At 48.1% G+C, this 23,076-nt stretch overlaps 1 protein-coding gene across 1 annotated transcript in view; it reads right to left on the bottom strand.

Moving 5' to 3' along the window:
* Positions 1–23,076, bottom strand: part of B3GALT5 (UDP-Gal:betaGlcNAc beta 1,3-galactosyltransferase, polypeptide 5) — an 81,843-nt gene that overhangs the window by 4,021 nt on the left and 54,746 nt on the right. The gene's annotated exons all lie outside the window — the stretch shown is intronic.

Below are 23,076 nucleotides of genomic sequence, written 5' to 3'. Positions count from 1 at the left end.
GGGGGGGGGGGGGTAGGAGGCAGCCAATCAATGATTCTCTCTCATCATTGATGTCTCTATCTCTCTCTCTCCCCCTTCCTTTCTGAAATCAAATATTTTTAAATGCAAGAGAAAGATGATATTCCTCTATTCTGCTTCCTGTCTCAGACACATTGCTCGTCCAGGGGGCCGCCTCAGTAGTGAACCTAAGTTCTTGTGCCCCAGTGCACCCTTTCTCAGGGCCCTTCCCCAGGGCCTCAGTCCCCCGGGGTGGACACTCGGCTCACTGCTGCACTGGTCTCTCGCTAGACGCCAAATGGCACCCAGGAGGCAGAGCCGGTGGCAGGGCCCCAATGGGCCAAAGCTCCCTGTGTTGTTTTTTATGTGAATTGGAACATTCTTCCTACCGACAGTGCAGTGGCTGAGAAACCGCTCTGCAGACATCACAGCTCACGAACCATTTGCAAAGCACCAGCATCTTTGAATGAGTCTATGTCGTGTGCTATGAGGACCTGATCCCACCTTCCAGTCGAGGTCGATTCAGGAGCTCACGCAGAACCAAAGGGGGCATGTAGGGAGCGGCTATAGGATTAAGCCTCGGACTGACCTGTGGCAGGGCCACAAACAAGTCCCAGCCTGGAGGACAGAGCTAGCATAATTAAACTTGACCTTGTAGCCCTCCCTAATTCCTTCCTAAGTAGCTAATGGGCTGTGGGAGGTGCAGCAAGTGTTGCCAAAACAAGAACCTTTGTATACATGTTAATCCACCCTTGTTTTCATCAGACTGTATAAAATAAATGCCCTGTATCAGCTCTGGGTCACTGTCTCTCCATCAGAGGACAGCTGTCCCACCCAGCCCCAGCTTTTTCCTTCTATCTCTGTGTCTATCTCTTTCTTTCATTTTCTCAATCCCCAGCAGCCCCTACTCAGGAACTGGACTGTGCTCTAGCAGCGCTAGACGCGGAAAAGAGAAATATTTATATTTGGCTCCCGGATCCAGGGACCTGAGTACAGGGGAACTCTCAAAAGTCAGAGGAGGGGGTCACTCTGAGAAGTGCGCTGCGCAACAAATTAAAGAAGTAAGGTAAGGAGCTGATTGGTGCGTTAGCTGGGTGTAAAACATGGATAATTCAGGGCTTCAGGAAAGAGGTTTCTAAGTTAAATTTCAAGACTTTAACTGAGACATAGCTTTGGGACATTTCAAGGGCCCTGGAATGATTCAAGGATTTATTCTCTCCTCTTAAAAGAAATATTTTTAAACTAAATTAGGCCGATCTAATATACTCAAAATCACGTGGGAAGCTTTATCAAATAAAAATTAATAACTGTGTTCTGTTTAAATACTGATAAGCAATTGGTTCTAACAAAGTCCACAGTAAAATTTGCAAAAATAATACTGGTTAAAAGTAAATTTAAAAAGGAGAAATTTTAAAATCTCTTCTACTACTATTTACAAAGTAAACCAAAAGTTATTATTCAGGCATTGAATCTCACCATTAATGAGACACCATAAGGAAAAAGAAAGTTACTTTTACTTGAGATGTATGCATTGCAGTATTGGCCAGCATGTTTCTCTCCTACTAGTTTTTCTGAAAAGCAACCAAGTTGATTGTTCTGTTTAAAAGAAAGTAAAAGTTTTTAAAAGAAACTCCCTAAATGTGGCTTAGAGATTTGCTCTAGGAAAAAAATACAGTGGGAAATGCCCTTCAGATACCTAGGAACTGTACTTAAAAACAATGTATTAGTCCTCAGAAGGTATAAATACGAAAGGATCGCCTCAAGACCTTCAATGACTTGTAAAGGTTGTTAGAGGACATTAATTAGTTACGATCTTATCTAAAACTCTCTACAGGAGAAATGACAAATTTATTCAATCCTTAGGAATCCTAAGGAAGTTTTTATTAAGTGTATGCAAAGACCTACAGAGTCAATTTTCTAATTTCGTGACTTGCATGTAACAGCAGTTTGCAACCATCTAAAAAATATAAATGCCAAGTGGTTTGGGGCCATCTAGAAAACCCTGTCTCCCCTAAACCAAGGACACTTAAAAGTAAATAACTCGAATTTTGCCTCCCTAACCAAAGCTTGTGTCTATATACTCAAAAAGACTGATAGCAGAAATCCAATTAGTGTCATTTACTGTCCACACCCTAGGACAAATAAAGTTAGAAAATAAACCTTATCTCAGACTGATTTAAATTGACAAATTGAAATAGGTGTATGTGGCAGGGGAACTAAGACAGACAGTGGAAGGTTAGCAGAGGTTTAATATTGTCGAAGAGGCTAGTCTCTCACCTGGAGATTACTTATTATGGAAGCATTTTATCTGTGTCTGTGCTGATACTGGACCAGCCTGCATTCAGGGAAAGGTCCAAGATGCAGGAGAGGAAAGCATTGGGTAAATGAATGCCACTCCAGGACTGATGTTGATGATAATTTAATGCCCCGTAGGCAGGGAAACTTCAAGCAGAGCCAGCCCCGCCCCACCAAACAGTAGGGGTCTTATCCTTAACCCCACTGCAGCCTTTCCAGCTGGCTTGGTCCCAAAACCAACTTTGGAAACCTTTTACCGTGCCAGCCCAGGAAGTGCAGGATCAGACCTCAGTCCCACCTCCCGATATGTACTAACCCCCATTGCTACAGGAGCGTATGGTCCCCTTCCGGGTCATGATAGGATTAATTTTAGGGAGGAGCAATTTGACATTGAAAGGATTTCAAGTCCTCCCTGGGGTGATAGATCAGACTATACTGGAGAAATTAAAGGGCACAAACAATTAATACTAACCATTATCCTGCAAATAAAATCTTACAATTTCTCTCAGTTACTACCTTTACCTTCAGGCATTAACCATTTTTACAGATGGATCCAGTTCTGGAAAGACTGGATACTACTGCAGCAGGCGGGGAAAGGTCCTTCAAACCCCTTCTATTTCAGCACAACGGGTAGAAATACAAGCTCTTATTTATGCCTCAACAGATTTTGCTACAGAGCCCATCAACCTATATAGTGATAGTGCTTATGTGGTAAGTATGGCCAAAATTATTGAAACAGCTACTATAGTGTTGCAGAAGACCAAAGAAATACCAAGCACACTTCCTAGAGAAAGGGAGGGACCCCGTTTATTAACACTAGTGGACTCCGGGAATAATTTCCAAATCAGAGTGAAGTAACACGCAGAGGGCTTCACTTTTTATAACCTTCTGGGGTCTTTGTCTTGAGATATGGTTCTGCCCCCTTTCGTGGGTTACAGGAAGGCTCCCAGGTGTTGAGGTCCCCAGGCCATATCCGATGATCTGTCCTGGGGCCAGCGATAATGACCTCCCCACCCCACCCCCCAGGGCAGTGCTTTGTTCACAGTTTTTATGGCCTGACACGCCTTGCAAGACCAGTTTCCTCCTCAATAGGGCACACTAATTCGGAGGAACTCTTTCATTCATTTTTCAGCCTTCGAAAGGTCATTAGAGAGCGACAATTTCCCTGCTTTATTGGTCATATCCGATCTCATTCAGGTCTCCCTGGTAAATGAAGCTATTGACCACCTCCTTGCTATAATGCAAAAGGCTACCCCATTTTCTCTTGCCCAGTCCTCCCATGCTTTGCATCATCAAAATGCTGCTGCCCTGCGCAAACAGTTCCGTATTTCTCGGGAGCAAGCTCGTCCAATTGTTAAGCAGTGCCCTCAGTGCGTAATTCATTGCCCTGTACAATCGTTACGGGTTAATCCTAGGGGTCTTAGACCTAATCAAATCTGGCAAATGGATGTCACCCACATCCCGGAGTTTGGTAAGCACAGATGGGTACATGTTAATGCAGATACCTGCTCCCGCTTTATCTTTGCGACTCCCCAAACAGGGGAAAGCGCCAAGCACATAATTAATCATTGCTTAGCCGCCTTTGCAATACTAGGACCTCCCTTAGAGCTAAAAACAGACAATGGACCCGCATATGCTAGTTCTTCTTTTCAGCACTTTTGTCAGCAATATCAAATTTGTCATATAACTGGTATCCCTTACAACCCTCAAGGTCAAGCAATAGTGGAAAGAGCCAATCGTACTCTTAAAATGCAACTGCTAAAACAAAAAGGGGGAGACGGATGTTATGTGTCACCTCAAAACAAACTCAGTCATGCTCTTTATACTTTAAATGTTTTGAATTGCGATGCAGAGGGTCATACAGCAGCCGAAAGGCATCGGGCCTCCTATACAACAGCTGCCACCGGGTTAGCCCGGTGGAAGGATGCACAAACCAGACAAGAGTTTTACCAGATCCAGTAATGATGTGGGGAAGAGGTTGTGTTTTGTATCTTTCCAGAAGGAGCAGTGCAGCCAATTTGGGTGCCAGAGCGTTACGGTATCACCACAATGGGCCCAGAGAAGCTCTTTGTCCCTTTGTTCAAAAGACTGAGAGTTGCCCCGATGACAGCGATGCGGAAGAAGAAAATGAATGCTACGCAAGGGACCGAGGTGCCAACATGGGGTCAGCTGAAGAAGTTAACAACTGAAGCCCAGCAGATGGTAGAAAAGCAAGAAGTGGAAGCTACTCCCTCAACCATGTTTCTGGCTATGCCAGCGTTGGTTAGCTGCCAGTCTTCTGTAAAGTCTTGCGCAGCCAAATCTGAGGACTCAGAAAATACACACCAGCAGTAAAAGAAACTTTCATTTAGTAGCTAAAAATGTTAACATATCTGTAGTTTGATTTCTCTCTTATTGCTGTGTTGCAGTGGCATTGTTTTGTTATTATTTTAATAGCTAGAGTTTTGCTTTTGATGTTTAAGTTTTAAAACGTTAACATGTCTGTAGTTTGGTTTTTGCATTGGCGTTGTTTTGTAATTGTTTTAATAGTCAGAGCTTTGTTCTTGATGTTTAAGTTTTATTATAGTAGCTTAAAAACAAAAGAAGGGGGAGATGTAGGGGAGCGGCTATAGGATTGAGCCTCGGACTGGCCTGTGGCAGGGCCACAAACAAGTCCCAGCCTGGAGGGCAGAGCTCTCCTAGCATAATTAAACCTGACCTTGTAGCCCTCCCTAACTCCTTCCTAAGTAGCTAATGGGCTGTGGGAGGTGCAGCCAGTGTTGCCAAAACAAGAACCTTTGTATACATGTTAATCCACCCTTGTTTTCATCAGACTGTATAAAATAAACGCCCTGTACCGGCTCTGGGTCACTGTCTCTCCATCAGAGGACAGCTGTCCCACCTGGCCCCAGCTTTCTCCTTCTATCTCTGTGTCTGTCTCTTCCTTTCATTTTCTCAATCCCCAGCAGCCCCTACTCAGGAACCGGACCACTCTCTAGCCATGCTGGACACAGAAAAGAGAGAAATATTTATAGGGGCAGAGCCACCAGGGGACAGAGCCCTCAGGGGACAGAGTCCTCAGGAGTCAGAGCCCTCAGGGGACAGAGCCACCAGGGGACAGAGCCTGAGCAGAACGTTTTTAGGGAGATAAATGTGTATCCCTGGGTTCTGGCCCCCACAGGCCCGCTGAAGGCAGGAGCCCTCAGCATAAAGCAGCTCTGCCTTCCCGGGGGCGGAGCCATGAACAGGTACTGTCTCTGCTATGGAAGCCCCATCTTCCAAGCACACCTGGACCTGGCTGTGAGGCCCAGGCTGTGAGGCCCCGGCTGTGAGGACAGGCTGTGTGGCCCAAGTTGTGTGGCCCAGCCAGCCAGGCAGTAAGGGAGCAGCAGTTTACTGAGCAAACGCTGCATGCCAGGCTTTGCTCTTCTAACCTGTGAGCATTACAGACGCAGGCACAGCGCCTCGGAACTGGAGTAGATACCCACTGCGCATGAATTATAGATGATGGCAAGTCAGAAGGTGGCAGGTGCTTCCTCCCTTCTCCTCTGCCTCCCACCCTCCATGAGCTCCTCTGCAGGCATCACAGGTACAGCTTCGGCTCCAGGCTGGGTTCACTGGGCCCTTCTGGGCTGGAGTGCCCCAGGGCCATGGGTGTGCCCCTCCTGGTGCCCCAGAGGCTGTGCACTGGTTAGACATGAGGCACATCTGAATTGCGGTGAAACAAATAATTGCACAAAGTAAGGGCCCTCACGGTGTTGGAGTTAGAGGAGGCAGGTGAAAGATACGTGCTGGGAGAGGCTGGGAGAGGCTGGGAGAGGCTGGGAGAGGCAGCTGGGCTTGGAGGAAATAACTGTGAGACATGACCAACTACAAGAAACAAGGGAGGAGGCAGGCCCCTATGTGAGCTAGAAGGTTCAGGGCCCTCCAGGGTTTGGTCTAGATCCGTGGTCGGCAAACTGCGGCTCGCGAGCCACATGCGGCTCTTTGGCCCCTTGAGTGTGGCTCTTCCTAAGCCTTAGGAGTACCCTAATTAAGGTAATTACAATGTACCTACCTATATAGTTTAAGTTTAAAAAATTTGGCTCTCAAAAGAAATTTCAATCCTTGTACTGTTGATTTTTGGCTCTGTTGACTAATGAGTTTGCCGACCACTGGGCTAGATGGTGGCCTCGCATCTAGATGAAGGAGCCCTGGAGCCTAAAGATACATTTTTTTGAGACATTGCTGGGAGCCTGGACTGGCTCCCGGCAAGACATGAGGGAGGGGTGACTAGCTTCTTGCCGGGGGTCCTTCCCACCTAGGGGTATAAATCCTCTAAACTCCCAAATATCGGGGCACTCAGTTCAGTCTCAGCCATCTGAGCTGTCCGCTCAGGGCCTCTCTGAGTGTATTGCTTTCCTACAAGCAAATCCTCGCCTGCTTTTGCTGTTACTTGTTGTCTCTTGTTTGAATTCATTCCTAAAGCAAGATGAGAACTGGGGCGCAGAGCGCTGTCTCTGGCCAGAGATAACCTGGGCTACCGCCGACCAAAGGAACCTGAAAGTCAGTGTCCCAACCTCCTCCCGGTCACGTGGAGGGTCCCTCGCCAGGCCCGATGGGCGGGACCTCTGACCTAAGGTTAAAGGCCCTGGAGACTAGGAAAGGGTTCAGAGCCCACCTGCCCAAGGGCTAAAATGCCGAAGACGTGGCCAGCACACCACTCCTGGGCACAATCCCAACAGAAGAGATCACTTACATCCACCAAGGCTCACGGCCGAGAATGCTCAGAGCACATTGCTCATAATAATGAAAACCTATGATGGCAGCTTTGGTCCAATCAGGAGAGAGAAACCACACAGTCATTTGAATAGGGAACGTTTAATATAAAGAATCATTCACTTTAATAAGAGATTCGAGGGACAAGAGATTAGCAGTCAGAAGTAAAGAGAACCCGAAATACAGGAATGGCGGATCTGAGGGGAAGCCACGGCCCCTCGCACTGAGGGTGAATACTCAAGCCCCAGAGAAAGCACCCTCGCCAGGGCGGAGGTCCAGACCTCCTTGTCAAGGGCACAGCACGGCCCACCGACAGAAGAGAAGTCCCTATGGGCCTAGAGCCATTTTCACGGAGTAGTCAGAAAGTGAATTCAGAGCTAAAAGACAATCGATTGAGAAACTGCACAAATATAAACAAGAAATTTCCATAGACAGCAGAATGGACCAATGAAATGTTCCACAGCCATAAAAACAACAAAACAAAAACTGTTGACCTACCACCACATATCCCTTTGACAGACATGTGTTGAGTGAAGAGAGCCAGACGCGAAAGGGTCCGTACTGAAAAATGCCACTTAAGTGAAGTTGAAAACCAGGCCAAGAGTTTCAATGATGACGGGAGTCAGAAGAGCCGGGACCTTTGGTGGGGGATTAACCAGGAAAGAGCGCAAGGACCCTTGTGGAGAGCTGGATATATTCTATTCTTGATCTGGGTGGTGGTCACATGTTACATGTGGATGTAGACACATGTTAGCATTTATTGAGCCATAATAGCTAAGAACTGTACATTTTGCTGTAAGTTATACCACACTGATATTTTTTTAAATATTTTAATTAAAAATAAACCTCTAGCCCTAGCTGGTTTGGCTCAGTGGATAGAGCATCGACCTGTGGACTGAAGGGTCCCAGGTTCGATTCCAGCCAAGGGCACATGCCTGGGTTGTGGGCTTGATCCCCAGTAGGGGATGTGCAGGAGGCAGCCGATCAATGATTCTCTCTCATCATTGATGTTTCTATCTCTCTCTCCCTCTCCCTTCCTCTCTGAAATCAATAAAAATAAATTTAAAAAAATAAACCTCTAAAAAAGTGATATTTCTGTAGAATTCCCCCAACTTATGTGAGTACACATTTGATGATTTTTCCCCACAATGCATTTCATGAGCCCATGTATCACAGCACAGACCAGACCTGTTCTGTGTCCAGGTCTTACTTTATAAAGGGACTGAGTGGGGTCAGTGACATTGAAAGACACATGCAGCTCAGTTGCAGTAGTGGTGTGATTTGGCACCAGGTACACAAATGCTCCGGACCTGTGTCCTCATCTCCTACTGGGTATTCACACCTGACTCACAGGGTGGCTGGAAGGCACCGGATGCCAGGCAGTAACTACTCGGTCTAGCCCTAGCCGGTTTGGCTCTGTGAATAGAGCATCGACCCACGCACTGAAGGTTCCCAGGTTCAATTGCGGTCAAGGACCTTGGTTGCAGGTTCCCCAGCCCTGGTCGGAGTGTGTGCAGGAGGCAACCAATCAATGTGTCTCTCTCACATCAATATTTCTCTCGGCCTCTCCCTCTCCCTTCAAATCTCTCTAAAAATCCAGGGGAAAGTATCCTCGGGTGAGGATTAACAACAACACAATTACTGTCTGACTTCTTACCAGACTGTGCCCTTTTAGTAGGATGGGTGGCACTCAGTGATGTCAACTCGGTTCTCCCCTTCAAGTCCCACCTTGCTAGAGCATTCTGCCCACGCGGTCCCAGTCAGACAAGCGGGGTGCACTGTCCACAGGGTGACCCAAGCCCCAAGGAGAGCAGGAAGCGTGGTCTGCAAGTTGCCCCAAGGGCCTCCCTCCTGGCTGGTGGCTCACACCCAGGCCACACCTGCAGAGAGCCCGAGGGCACCTGGAGAGGGAACACAGCCCGGGGCCACCGGAGAAGAACAGCACGTGACCTCTTGGAGAGGCAGCGAGAGGAACAGAACGGGTCCTCCTACAGTTTGCTGGGGAAGTAACTTCTCCTCAAAGGCAGTTAAGGAGCCACCAACCCTACACAGACATTTTTATATCATGGATCTTATTTTTAAATATATTTTTATTGATTTCAAGGAGGAAGGAAGAGGGAGCGAGAGATAGGAACATCAGTGATGAGAGAGAATCAGCTGCTTCCCACACCCACCCTACTGGAGATCAAGCCTGTAACCCGGGCATGTGCCCTGACCAGGAATCCAACCGTGACCTCCTGGAACATGGGTCAATGCTCAACCACTGAGCCATGCCGGCCGGGCTATATCATGGATCTTTTAACACAGTTCATAAAACAAAACACATAGGGTTACAAAGAAAATCAACTATGTTGAAATAAAGCTATCAAGATGTTTTCAAGGTCCGCCGGGGGAATGTTCTGTGATGGAGGGCACTTCTGCACCCACGTATCCAACCATGACCTCCAGCTCCACGTCTAGTCTCTACCGCGTTTTGAAGGCAGAAGAGCTGTGTCCGCATTTAGAAACGCCCCCAACTATTGTGATGTGAAATGCCGGTGACTTCTTCCACTACTGTGTGGGCCCGCGCCTGTTATGGGCTGACTGTGTCCCCCGCTGAGCTCATATGTTGGAGCCCTGAACCCAGGACCTCCGCATGAGACCTTTATATGGAGATCAGAAATTGACCAAGTCACACGGAGGTCAGGAGGGTGGCCCTAATCCAGGTATGACTGGTGTCGTAATTAAAAGGGGACATTTGGACACGGATGGGGAGAGCGTCATGTGACAATGAAGGCTGAGATAGGGGCGATGCTCCCACAAGCCGAGGAACCCCAAGATGGCCAGCAAGCACCGGAAGCTGGGGGCGAGGATGGGACAGAGGCTCCCTCACAGCCTCTGGAGCAGTGGTTCTCAACCTGTGGGTCGCGATCCCTTTGGGGGTCAAACGACCCTTTCACAGGGGTCGCCTAAGACCATCGGAAAACACACATATAATTACATATTGTTTTTGTGATTAATCACTATGCTTTGATTATGTTCAATTTGTAACAATGAAATTGGGGGTCACCACAACATGAGGAACTGTATTAAAGGGTCGCGGCATTAGGAAGGTTGAGAACCACTGCTCTGGAGGAACCAGCCCTGCCCACACCTTGGTCTCGGGCCTCCACCCTCCAGACTGTGAGGCAACGAAAACCTGGTGCCTGAGCCCCGCAGTGGGTGGCGCTGTGCAGCCCGGGAAATGGTGCCCACTGTCGTGATGGCAGAGGTGGGAAACTTCAGTTCCAGGCTCCCAAGTAAGACTGTAATTGCTTCCCATCCAAGGTGTCAGACCCGGGTTACTCCTCTGCCCTGGCATTTGGCATCTTCTCCAGGCCCCTCACCGGATGCTCACACTCCAAAACCAAGGACGGCAGCGATTCGAGGGGTGGGAAGACAGTGGTGGACATCGAGGCTGTGGCCGAGGTCACCCCGTCTCAGTCACCCTGCGGTGGGTGGCGGTGGTGACTTTTATCTGCGCTGCCCTTCTGATGGCCCAAGGCTGAGCGAGGGCTAGGAGTGGGGATTGGGGTCGAGTAGAGTGGGACATGTGAGCTGCATGATTTTACCACTTTTTGGTAAAATATATGTTTTTAATTTGATGGGGGGAAATGGTGGTAGTGCTGACAGCTTTTTAAAATTTTCCTACTTAAAATAAACTGCCCACTCTCTCCCAGCCCCTCTCCCATCTGAGAAGTGTCCTACCCTCTCCGGGGCTCCCTGGGCGGCTCCCAGGGCCCAGAAGGAGCGGCCTTTGGCGGTGGCCAGGCACTCGGGCTGCCCTGGACGCCGTGGGTGGAGAGGGCGCCTGGAGACTCCTCTCGGGTGAGAAGGGAATTAAGTGTCTCAACCCGGGGAGGATGGCTTCTTCCTCTGCCTTTCATGTCACCTTATCAGCTCAGCCAAGAGCTGAGAACAGAACTGGCTGTGGCTTAGGGAATGGTATCAGGCAGTGCCCCCAGCATGGCCCCGGGGCATCCCCGAGTCCCGTGAGGCTGACCCGCTGGGACAAGGACACCTGCTGTTGGAAGAGCTGTAGCTGTAGCTGTAGTCAGAGAACAGGCAGAGCGCCCTCATCCCAGCCCCAGAGAACCCCATCTCAGTGCCGAGGGGCCCAGGGGCCTGGGGTTCACCGATGAGGAAGACGAGCCTTGGAGGGGTCACGGCCCACAGGACAAGCGGAGCAGTGACCACGATGACACAGCAAGGAGGAGTGTGAGCCTGGCAGCCTCTCCCCAAGCAAACTCGGGTCAGGCCCCTCTGAACCCCTCCTCGCCTTTGACTTGCGTGTCCGTTCTGCAAGGGTCCTGCCGAGTCAGCTCAGAACCCTGCCCTACTAGTCACTACCCCCACCACCCGCCCGCCCCGACCCTGGAGCCTGCCCTCCTGCTGTGCTCTGCGCTGAGCCAGCTCTATACTGAGGTCTTGCTTCCCCTATTGCAATCGTTTCTGAACAAAATCTGTCTTGCCTCTTTCTCCCCCGTCCAGCTGGGTTTTCTTTGACAGACAGAGGCGAGAACGGAGGTCCCACCTGGGATGCTCAGGAGAGTTGCTCTAGCCCGGCCAGCATGGGTAGGTGGTTGAGCATTGACCAACGAACCAGGAGGTCAAAGTTCGATTCCCGGTCAGGGCACATGCCCAGGTTGCAGGCTTGATCCCCACTGTGGGACATGCAAGAGGCAGCTAGTCAATGATTATCTCTCATCATTGATGTTTCTCTCTCTCCCTCTCCTTCCTCTCTGAAGTCAATAAAAATATATTTAAAAAAAAGAGAGCTGTTCTAGGGAGGCCTGGGGCAGAGGCAGGAGGTCCAGGGGGGCTGGTGGGTTCCAGAAACAGGGGACTGTGCAGAGGGAGAGCTTGGAGGTGGGGATGGAGACCAGGCAAGGTGGGCGCAGCATGGCCTCGAAGACACAGGAGGAGTCTGACCTTTTCTGAAGACGTCAGGGGGTCCACAGCCTTCTCTGGGCTTTGCAGACATGAGTCAGGGTCCCTTGGGACCTCTCTCCCCTACCCATGATTCAACAGAGGGGCCCCCTGATTTCCTTGAACACGTCATCTCCGATCAAACCAAGCGACTGAGGAGATGGGGCCCAATCATCACGGGTCTCAGGATCAGTGAGGGAGAGCTTTAGGGAGGCGTTTCCGGGATGGACATTTTAGGCAGCTCGGCGGCCGTAACAAAATGCCACAGACTAGGCGGCTACACAGCAGACTTTATCTTCTCACAGCTCTGGAGGCTGGAACTGGGAGACCAGGCTGCCGGCATGGCGGGGTTCCGGCGGCAGCCCTCTTCCTGGCTTGCCACAGCCTACCTCCCACTGTCCTCAGATGGGAGGGGTAGAGGGGTGGAGGGAGAGAGAGGATGAGAACACGTGCTCCAGGGCTCTCTTTAGTTCTTGGATCTCTTTTTTTGTTTTTTAATATATATATATTTTATTTCAGAGAGGGAGAGAGAGAGATAGAAACATCAGTGATGAGAGAGAATCATTGATCGGCTGCCTCCTGCACCCACACTGGAAATCGAGCCCGAAACCCTGGCATGTGCCCTGACCGGGATTTGAACTGTGGCCTCCTGGCTCATAGCCCAATGCTCAAACACTTACCCTAATGCCCCACCCTCATGACCTCATCTAAACTTATTTACCTCCCAAACACCCCAACTCCAAATACTACCACATACCGGTGAATTTGGGGAGGGGGCCCATGCCGTCCACAGCAGGGATCCTCTCCCGCACTTACTGAGCACCTACTATGTGACACTGCTCAGGGTGAGTAGCGCGGGGTCTCCTTGGGTCTCCCTCAGTTACATGACCTCCCTCTGCAGAGGAACTCGCTCTTCTCCAGGCTTCAGTGAGGCTTCCCCCCGGAGGGGGGGGGGGGCTCCATTTCTGGACCTTACAGACCCTCATTCTCCCTGGACATGGAGGAGACCACAGCCTCAGACGGACCGTGAGGGGACCTGGATGTGCTAAGGGGTCTGTCCCGCTGAGGTTCTGCCCTTGCTCTGCAATCTACCCCCTGCTGAAGCTTCCTCCACCATTTTATTTTAAGTGCCTTTACTTGCCGCTCCCAAACCTTAAAACACCAAGAGCATGACTCAAGGGTTTGCAAGTGGACCCTTTTAGACCTCAGAAGCATCCTTTTCTGAACATTTTATCTGCAACATCAAAAGGAACAAAAAGCCGAAACCGGTTTGGCTCAGTGGATAGAGCGTCGGCCTGCGGACTGAAAGGTCCCAGGTTCGATTCCGGTCAAGGGCATGTACCTGGGTTGCGGGCACATCCCCAGTAGGAGGTGTGCAGGAGGCAGCTGATCGATGTTTCTAACTCTCTATCTCTCTCCCTTCCTCTCTGTAAAAAATCAATAAAATATATATATTTTTTAAAAGGAACAAAAAGAAGGCATCCATAGATTCAGAAAGGCCCATCTACAATGACCTTTTTTAAAAAAATATATAAGTTTTCAATTACTTTAATAAGCTAAGAACGCGGGCCTTTCCTCTGACCAAAAACTAAACAAATGATTAACATAAAAAAGGACACAGCAGAATACGCCCAATGGACCTGATACAATCAACCACATGAGGAAAAGCTGAAAACTCTGGGAAAGGTCTTCGGTTGCCTGGGTCTGGGGAAGCAAAGCAAGGTCGGCACTCTCTTTATTGTGTGATTTTTTGTTGTTGTTAATCCTCATCGAGGATATTTTTTCCATTGTTTTCTAGAGAGAATGGAAGGGAGGGAAGGAGGGAAAAGAGGAGAGGGAGGGAGGGAAGGATACAGAGAGAGAGAGAGAAACATCAATGTGAAAGAGACACCCGATTGGTTGCCCCAGGCCCAGGGATCAAACCTACAATCGAGGTTCGTGCCCTTGACCTAAGGGAGCCCACGACCCTTCAGTGCGAGGGCCAACGCTCTGACCACTGAGCAGCACCGGCCAGGGCAGGAAGGACATACTCCTTAGCCCCATATCAAACACCTTGAAAACAAACACAAGCGCTTTCTCTCAAAGCACATCTTCTCCCCGGTTATTCTGGACACTGTGGCGCGAACAGTAGAGCCACAGAACCCAGGCAGCTTGACTGGCCTCCGTGAAGAATGTGAGAGTGATAGGAATTCAAACCCCAGGACCAGAGCAGAGAAGGAAGAGAAATAACTGAAACAGGGGAGTGTGGTCATTCTGGAAATTCTGATCTGCTCAGATTTCAATTATATGAAGGTCCCTAAACAAGAGGCCATGGGAAGTTCAGGTTGAAGGTGTTGCCTGCTATGCATGTTAGCTCTATGGCCTGAAATGTCATTGCTTGACAAACAAGTCCAGCCAGTCTTTAAATGGCAACTGACCCATCCACCAAACTCCTCACGAATCAGCTCACGCCCTGACTTACCTGTGTCAGCTGACCTGCCCCTGCCTCCACCCTCAGGCCACACTGGTTCCCTCTCAGCTCCCAGAGCAGACCTGGTCTTTCCTTCCTGTGCACCTGTCCCTCACGTCTCCTTCTCCTCCCCCCACGCCCTGCCACCGGCCCCACTTCTGCTCAGCTAGCTCTGGCCTACCCCTCCCTGTCCAGCCATTTATCTACTACTCGTCACACCCATTGTGTGGTGTTTTATCAATTCCATTAATGGGATCAGAGTTTATTCTTTCTTTGTAAAAACCTTACTAGTAGACTACCGTCCACCTTTCCCACTGGTCAATAACCCAGGAGGACAGGGCATTTTTCTGTGTTGTTCACCATTGTAGGGTCCCGACGCACAGGAATTTGGCAGCTAGAAGCCCAAAGGAAAGTCCTGAACGGCCCATGAGAGATGCCCGCATCTCCAGAGGCTGAAGCAGGGTCTGTGCAAGGGAATACATTGTCCTTCAGGAAAACAAAGGCTTGCTTCACACGCCTTCGCCTCGGGATGGAACTGCTGTACAAACTTTTCCGTGCACTTGGTATTTTTGCTTTATGCACATTTCATAAGACTTTAATTATGTCTCAGCAGAAACAGAGCCCAGCTTATTTCAATGGAAGAGGAAGCAATATCAAAACATCAAGAGTTCCGCCCACTGTTCACACTGAGGAGGCCGGCGGGTTATTAGAGGCAAAGCATGGGCCGCTGTTGAGAGAGTTCAGAAATGTAAGCCAGGCTGCTCTGGTGGGAAGGGGAATAAACAGCCGGGCAGAGAAGAAAGACAGGGAATTATGGGTACATGCAGAGTACTGATCCCAGCATTTGCCTGTTGGTCGCAGGACGTAGGTACGTTAAGAGGATGGGCCCTAGCTGGTCTGGCTCAGAGCTGGAGTGTCGGCCTGAGGACCAAAGGGTCCAAGGTTCGATTCTGGTCAAGAACACATACCTTGGTTGCAGGCTTCTCCCTGGCCCGGGCCCTGGTCAGGGCACCAATCTATGTGTTTCTCTCACATCAATATTTCTCTCTGTCTCCCTCTCTCTCTAAAAATCAATGGAAAAATATCCTCGGGTGAAGATTAACCCCCCCCCCCAAAAAAAAAAAAGATGGAAGATGATCTTTGTTCAGAAAACAGTGCATATACAAGAACAAAGCAAAGTTGGCCAGGCACAGACTTCCAATTCACATGCTTGCCAATAGCAGACGTGACTCTCAGAAGCAGCTAAACCTCCGCAGACCCTCCTGACTCACACACTCCCCGTGGCTAAGATCGGCACATCAGGGAATATGAACAGAACCAAGACACAGGTGCTCAGAACATTCCCTCTCCAGTGTCCGGATTTACTGCGCAATCTGCTTCCAGCTCACCCCCATTCACTTCACTCAAATCTGACTAAGAGTACACAGCTTTCACTAAAGACAGCTTTGGCAGGAAAACCACAGATTTTAATGTGAAATGACACTTCTTAAAAGCTCATTAAAATGGTTAAACGCTGGTGGGTTTGTTAGAGAGTCCCACAGTCGCACTTAACAGTTTTTTCGCTGGCATCTGGCTTTGAGTACAGTGTTACAGAACAAGCTGGGGCCATCCTATATAACAAAGAGATAATATGCTAATTAGACTGAACAGCAGGACAACCACCCGGATGACCTTCCGGACAAAGCCAGGGCTGCAAGGGCCAGCTGAGGTAGGTGGGGCTGCGAGGGCCAAGCCCCTTGCACGAATTTCATGCATCGGGCCTCTGGTTTTCCTATAAAAACTAAAGTTGTCAAGCCCTAAGAATTTTATTGAGAATATATTTTACCAATAAAAAGAACAAAACGTACCAATTGGAGAAACAAGAAGTCAAAGTTAGACAAAAATAAGTGACTTCTAAGCACCACTTTCAAACCCTCATCATTTTGTTTTTAGAGCAGCATTTCCATTATGCTGACTGCATGCACTTCTGAATAGCAATGTAGCTGTCCACAGACTTAAGAGGAAAACAATAAGCCATCATCCTGGCCATTCTATCTAATAATAGACAAACATGGTAATTGACCATACCTTCACTACACCGCCCATTGGCTAATCAACGTGATATGCAAATTAACCACCAACAAAGATGGTGGCTAATTTGCATACTGCAGGCAGGGCAGGACAGCACCATCCCGCCTGCCCTGCCGCCATCCGGGCCTGCTATCTGCGACCTGGGGCATCGGGTGTCCCGTGTGCAACCCGACCTGGGGTGGCCGGGCGGGGCAGCAGCAATCGGCCAGCCCACCCGGGCATCCCGTGTGCGACCCGACCCAGGGCAGCAGGGCAGGACAGCATGGCTTCTCTGTCACCCCAGCTTCCTCATCACAGCTCCCTTGGGGGCCTAAGCCTTTAGTCAAACTCCCCAGTCGGCCCTGCTCTGAGCCCAACCATGGGCTGCACCTAGGGATTGGGCCTGCCCTCTGCCACCCGGGAGCAGGCCTAATCCAGCAGGTCGTTATCTCCTGAGGGGTCCCAGACTGCGAGAGGGCACAGGCCGGGCTGGGGGACCCCCCCACCGAGTGCACAAATTTTTGTGCACCGGGCCTCTAGTATAGCAATAAAACTAGGAATTAACACTAATTTTGATTAAGAGCATAAAAAAATCTCAACCACTTAGAAATAAAGAAACGCATGAGGTCAAAGGAGATATTAAATATGCAATAACAGATTACTTATAAAACAGGTGAAAACACTAGATATAACTTTTCAGGATGTGTTCAAAGCTGCTTTTAGAGGCAAATGCATAGTCTTAAGTATTTTCATTATTAAAGAAAATAAAGAAAACAATTAAGCCCTCAAAGAATTTTGGAAACAAAAAAAAAATTATAGAAAATAGGAATAATAAAATTAAATGCAGGATTAAATTTATTTAAACATTAAAACAAAATATTGATGATAAATATGCACATACCCTCTCTAAAATGGGCTAAGCTCTAACATATCCAATAAATACAGAAAGTGGGCAGAAGAAAAATAAAATGAGAACTGGATATGGGAAATGCTACATAGAGAAGATAAGCAAGGTGTTAAGAGTCCAGTGTTTGGAATCCAAGGGAACTGGGTCAGATCCTAAGTCTGACACTTGTTAGTTATGCGACTGTAGGCATACTTACCTTCTTAAGACAAGAAGAATGAAAAACTTTTAAAATGAGAAAACAATACTAACTTCCTCCTAAAGTTCTTGTGAAAGTCAAATAAGTGCTTCGTGGTACCCAGGAACCAGTAAGCTCTCAGGCAATAGTCGATCATTCCTAAGACTTCTGCGATGTTAGTTTGCTTGGTTCACAAGGTCCTACAATCCCCTCTGACATATGCTCTGGATACCATCACTTGACTTGGTCCCATTAGGTCCACTGTGCAAGGTCACACTTGTGATTTCGTCTTCAAAACCATGCCACTTGCAAAAAACTGCTGAAAGGTCAAATTCTTCCAAATTTGACGTGGAATTGACATGGCGGGGTCTGGTGAGGAGGCAGGTGATGTGGAGTGACTTGACAAGGGTCACATGTGTCCAAAAACTGTGTCCTTACAACATAGTTGTGTGCTTTAAGAAAAGTCTCCTACTAACATGCACAGAGGTGAGCTCTTTAGAATCTGTCTGCATAAACGGAGACATTGAAATGGCAACAGTGAGACAACATCTAGGAACAGAACAATGACAAGCAAAGAACAGAATTTAGAAAACAAGAGTCAGGAAGGGGGAAAATGGAGGTGGAAAGGGATCAATTGGATACAGAAGAGAAAAACCAGATGAATGTCCCAATAGTGGTTAAGACCTACACTTCCTGTGTCCCAGTTACTGTGCTGAGCCCTTTTCATGTGATTACTCAGTGTCACAGAGAAGTGTCCCAGGAACCAACGGAGAGGGTCATCATCAGTGTCAATCCTACAGAAAACTGTGGAACCAGAAACTCTCCAAATTCCAAAAGGCAACTTCATTGGAGTGATTATGGCTCAAGTCAGAGAGCAAATGACAATCCTTTGGGAAGATAAAGAAGGCGATCGAAGGCAGTTTGCTTCAGTAAAACTTTCCATACAGCAGCTAAAGAGACAAGGATCCAAAACGTGGGATGTGGCTGCTGGAGAACTCCTATGCATTCCTCAGAACCCTGCTCAAGCACCACTACTCTATGTACGTTCCGGCCTCATCTTGTCTTCCCCAGAACTGATCATCCCCTCTTCCCTGGACTCCCTTAGCACACTATAACGTCCATTGCAGTGCTGATTCTGCATTTTACTTCCTTGTGGCTGACTCCTTGACTAGACTATGAACTCCTCATGGTCAGAGACTGGTGCTCCTTCATGTATCCTCAGGGTCCCACTGGGAGCACGTAGGCAGGTACTCAGTGAATATTTGTTGCATAAAAAAGAAATGATGTGGGAAGGGGTGGGAAGAAATGGGGCTGTTCAGTCAAGCCCGAGAACAGGACAAACTAGGATATCAACAAGTTATGACCAGTGGAGAACTATGGTGGAAAGGAGAAGCCGGAAAAGAAATGCCACTCAACGTCTTTCCCAGAACTAACGTTCATGACAGTAAGAGTATCTTATCTGTTAACAAGCTGGGGTTCACCAACGACAAAAAACCAAACAACCTGATTTTTTTAAATGGGCAAAGGACTTGAACAGACATTTCTCTAGAGAAGATTTACAAATGGCCAATAAGCACATGAAAAGATGCTCAGGTGACAAGGCTGACAAGGACCAAGCAGTGTTTCATGGCCATGAAACCAGGATGCAGCCCTGGCAGAAAATCAAGTAGAAATTTGATCAGAAGCCCAGTCCAATGGACAAACAAGCATCCTGGGGAGGCCAAGGGTTCCCCTGAGACACGGGGGCCTGGCTCTCAGCCCGAGGCCAACGCCATGCCCAGGAAGGAGGTGTGCAACCCTCAAGCCCGGCCAGCATTGGGCTGAGCTGGCCCGAGTCTGCAGTTGGGTAGTGCCTGACCGAGGAAAGGATGAAGACTGTCACCCGTGTGGCCAGGGATACAGAAGCTCATAAAATCAGAAATGAACGGCGGTCCTTGTTTAGTCAAAGTACCTACCTAGAAACCCTACAAAAGAAAGGGTGCCCAGTGGAAAAACCTTTGCAAAGAAAACCCTGTCCTTGTCGATTTGCTGAGGCGACGGCTTAGGGAAATATCTGTACACGCCGCGTTGCATTTTCAGGAGCTAAATTATCAACGGATCTCACATTGAGGTCCTCGCTGCACGTATCTGGGTTTAATTATTTTTTAACTTACCTAACAAAGGACCTAATTAAGATGAACTGACTTGAAAAAAAGTATACGATTGTGTAACCACTGTGCTATACACCTGAAAGCGATGCAAAATACTGACTGTAAGCTGTAATTGAAAAATATTAAATGCAAACTGTAATTGCTATGCAGTCATTCCTTAAAAGGAAGACACATATATTTTTTACCAGGCTGTACTACATCCCCAGGAGTGATGTCTCTTACAGCTGGAAGCTTGTACCCATTTTGCCCACCCCCAAACCCTGCCTTGGGCAACCACCAATCTATCTCTGTGTCTGTGAGTTCAGTTTTGTCTTGTCTTGCTAAGCTCCACATATAAGTAAGATTTCCAGTATTTGTCTTCCTGTCTGACTTATTCACCGAAAGGAAGGTATCGTGTTCTCCCTTTGAAGCAATCTGCCTATTACATGTACCTGTTTCAGAAGAAATGCCATAAAAGGTGGGCAGGTATAAGACTATATAACGTATTGAAGTAGTTTATTACTTGTAAGGATGGGCAGAATCAACATGCATTTCCCCACTAATGTAAGTCTATAAAACAGCAGCCTTCCCCACCCCCAGCACTCACTGGAATATGACCCTCTCCAGATCTCTAGCCTCATTAAATTCTCCTCCTCCTTCTCACGAAACAAGGGCAGTAGTAGTACATGAGGGAGACGCAAAGATGGGAGGTGATATTCATATTTACAAAAGGTGATTTTTTTAAAAGTCTGTCATGCTAATATAAAGAGTGAAAAATTACTTCACAACATCTGATTAACGGGAGGTTTAAGAAGGGTTTTCTATTACTGGAAGCTATATTTATCGCCAAAAAGTCAGAAACCTAAACACAAAAAAGTGAAATCGAAACAGGATAAAAAAAAAAAAAAGTTAGCCCGGTCAGCATGGCTCCGTGGTTGAGGGTAGACCTCTGAATGGGGAGGTCACGGTTCAATTCCTGGTCAGGCAGGGCACATGCCCAGGCTGCAGCCTTGATCCCCAGTGTGGGGCATGCAGGAGGCAGCCGATCCACAATTCTCTCTCATCATTGATGTTTCTATCTCTCTCTCCCTCTCCCTTCCTCTCTGAAATCAATAAAAATGTATTTTAAAAATTAAACATGCAATATTTACAGGGCATATTTCTCTCTCTCTCTCTCTCTCTCTCTCACACACACACACACACACACACACACACACACACATACACAACCGTGGTATAGATATTGCCAAAAATGTTGATTACAAAATCTGAAGACTAGGGGCTAGGACAGTAGTTCTCAACCTTCTGGCCCTTTCAATACAGTTCCTCATGTTGTGACCCAACCATAAAATTATTTTCGTTGCTACTTCATAACTGTCATGTTGCTACTGTTATGAATCGTAATGTAAATATCTGATATGCAGGATGGTCTTAGGCGACCCCTGTGAAAGGGTCGTTCGACCACCAAAGGGGTCGTGACCCACAGGTTGAGAACCTCTGGGCTAGAAGGAGTGGGTAAAGAGGAGGGGGAAATGGGAGATACTATCCTTACACCACACAGGAATAGGAAATACCTGTAATACTATCCTATATAATAAAACCCTAATATGCAAATCAACTGAACGGTGGAACGACCAGTCACTATGACACACACTCACCACGGGGGGGCAGATGCTCAATGCAGGAGCTGCCCTCTGGTGGTCAGTGCGCTCCCACAGGTGGCGAGCACAGGAGCCTCTCCCGCCTCCGTGGCAGCACTAGGAGCCCTCAGAGAATGTCCACCTGAGTGGGCCTAACCCAAGGAGTCCAGGACTGCGAGAGGGCACAGGCCGGGCTGAGGGACCCTTCCCCCCCACCCCCACCCAGTGCATGAATGTTGTTCACTGGGCCTCTAATCAACAATAAAAAAATCTATTTTTTAAAAATCTGCAGGCACCTTACTGCATTTAGTTATGACCCAAAGAGTCTCCCCTCTAGTCCTCTCCACAAAGTCAAACGCCTCCTGCCACTCCTTAGTGAAGAGATGTCACTTCACCATCGCCCGCCAGCCCCCACAACCCCCAACCTCTGCAGGGAACTGTCAGTGCAGGTGCTGGGGGGCTGTTGTTTTCAGGTTGGATTATTCATTGCTGTGAGATGTTCATTCCCTAACCTCATGTTTGTACTGTGCCCGCTGAGTAACACAACTTCCTCCTGTCGTTCTGCCGTTTGGTCAATTTGCATATTAGGGTTTAATTATATAGGATAGTATTACAGGTATTTCCCATTCCTGTGTGGTGTGATAAGGTAACACTTCATAAATGACTACATCAGTATCAATTTATCAATTTTAAAAAAATACATAAATAATCCAATAAAAATGAGGGAAGGACCTGAGTAGACATTTTCCCAGAGAACACATGCAAATGGCCAACAGGTATATGAAAAGGTGCTCAACAGCACTAATGACCAGGGAGATGCAAATAAATCCCCAATGAGGTGTCGCTGCACACCTGCCAGGATGTCTACTATCAAAACGACCAGAGATAACAGCGACCAGAGCTCTTGTGCGCTGATGATGGGAATGTAAACTGGCCCAGTCACTACAGAAAACAGGACAGAGGCTCCTCAGAAATTGAAAGCAGAACTACCATAGGAGCCGGCAACCCCACTCCTGGGCATATAATTCGAAGAAAACGACACACCTCAGAGATTTCTGTACTCCCATGTTCGTTGCAGCATTACTCCTAACAGCCAAGGTGTAGAAACAACCTAAGTGTCTATGGATGAATGAACAGATCAAGGAAATGTTGTGTATATCTACAATGAACTATTATTCAGTCTTTAACAAAGACGGAAACCTTGCCGGTTGCCAACACGTGAATGGACAGGAGGGCATCACGCTAAGTGAAATGAGCTGTACATACAAAGACAAGTACTCCATTACTGCATGGTGCCACTTACATGTGGAATCAAAAAAAAGGTCAAACTCATAGAAACAGAGGAGAGGGGGCTGAGGCTGGGAAATATGCAGAGGTTCTGCGGATCCTGGGCCGGACATGGGACCACTTTACAACCCTGTGTTGTATAACCGAAATGTGCTGAGAGTAGAACTGGAATGTTCTCTCTCTCTCTCTCTCTCTCTCTCACTCTCTCTCTCTCTCTCTCTCTCTCTCACACACACACACACACACACACACACACACAAATGAATACACTGGTAGATCAAGTTTGAAGAAATCTGGTCTGTCACCATTTTCTTTTCCTTAATATAAACAGAATAAAAGGACCACAAGCCTGCAGTACACGTCCTCGGAAGTGCTCCCAAGTCAAAAACGCACAAGGCCGGCCAACGCCAGCCCCCACCCTCGCCAGAGTCCCAGGGTCAGCACCTCCCGGGGACCCCGGCGTC

This window comes from Myotis brandtii, unplaced genomic scaffold, assembly GCF_000412655.1.
Source record: "Myotis brandtii unplaced genomic scaffold, ASM41265v1 scaffold923, whole genome shotgun sequence".
Classification (NCBI taxonomy): domain Eukaryota; kingdom Metazoa; phylum Chordata; class Mammalia; order Chiroptera; family Vespertilionidae; genus Myotis; species Myotis brandtii.
Note: the sequence above shows the minus strand (reverse complement) of the source record. Positions and strands in the feature narration are given on the sequence as shown.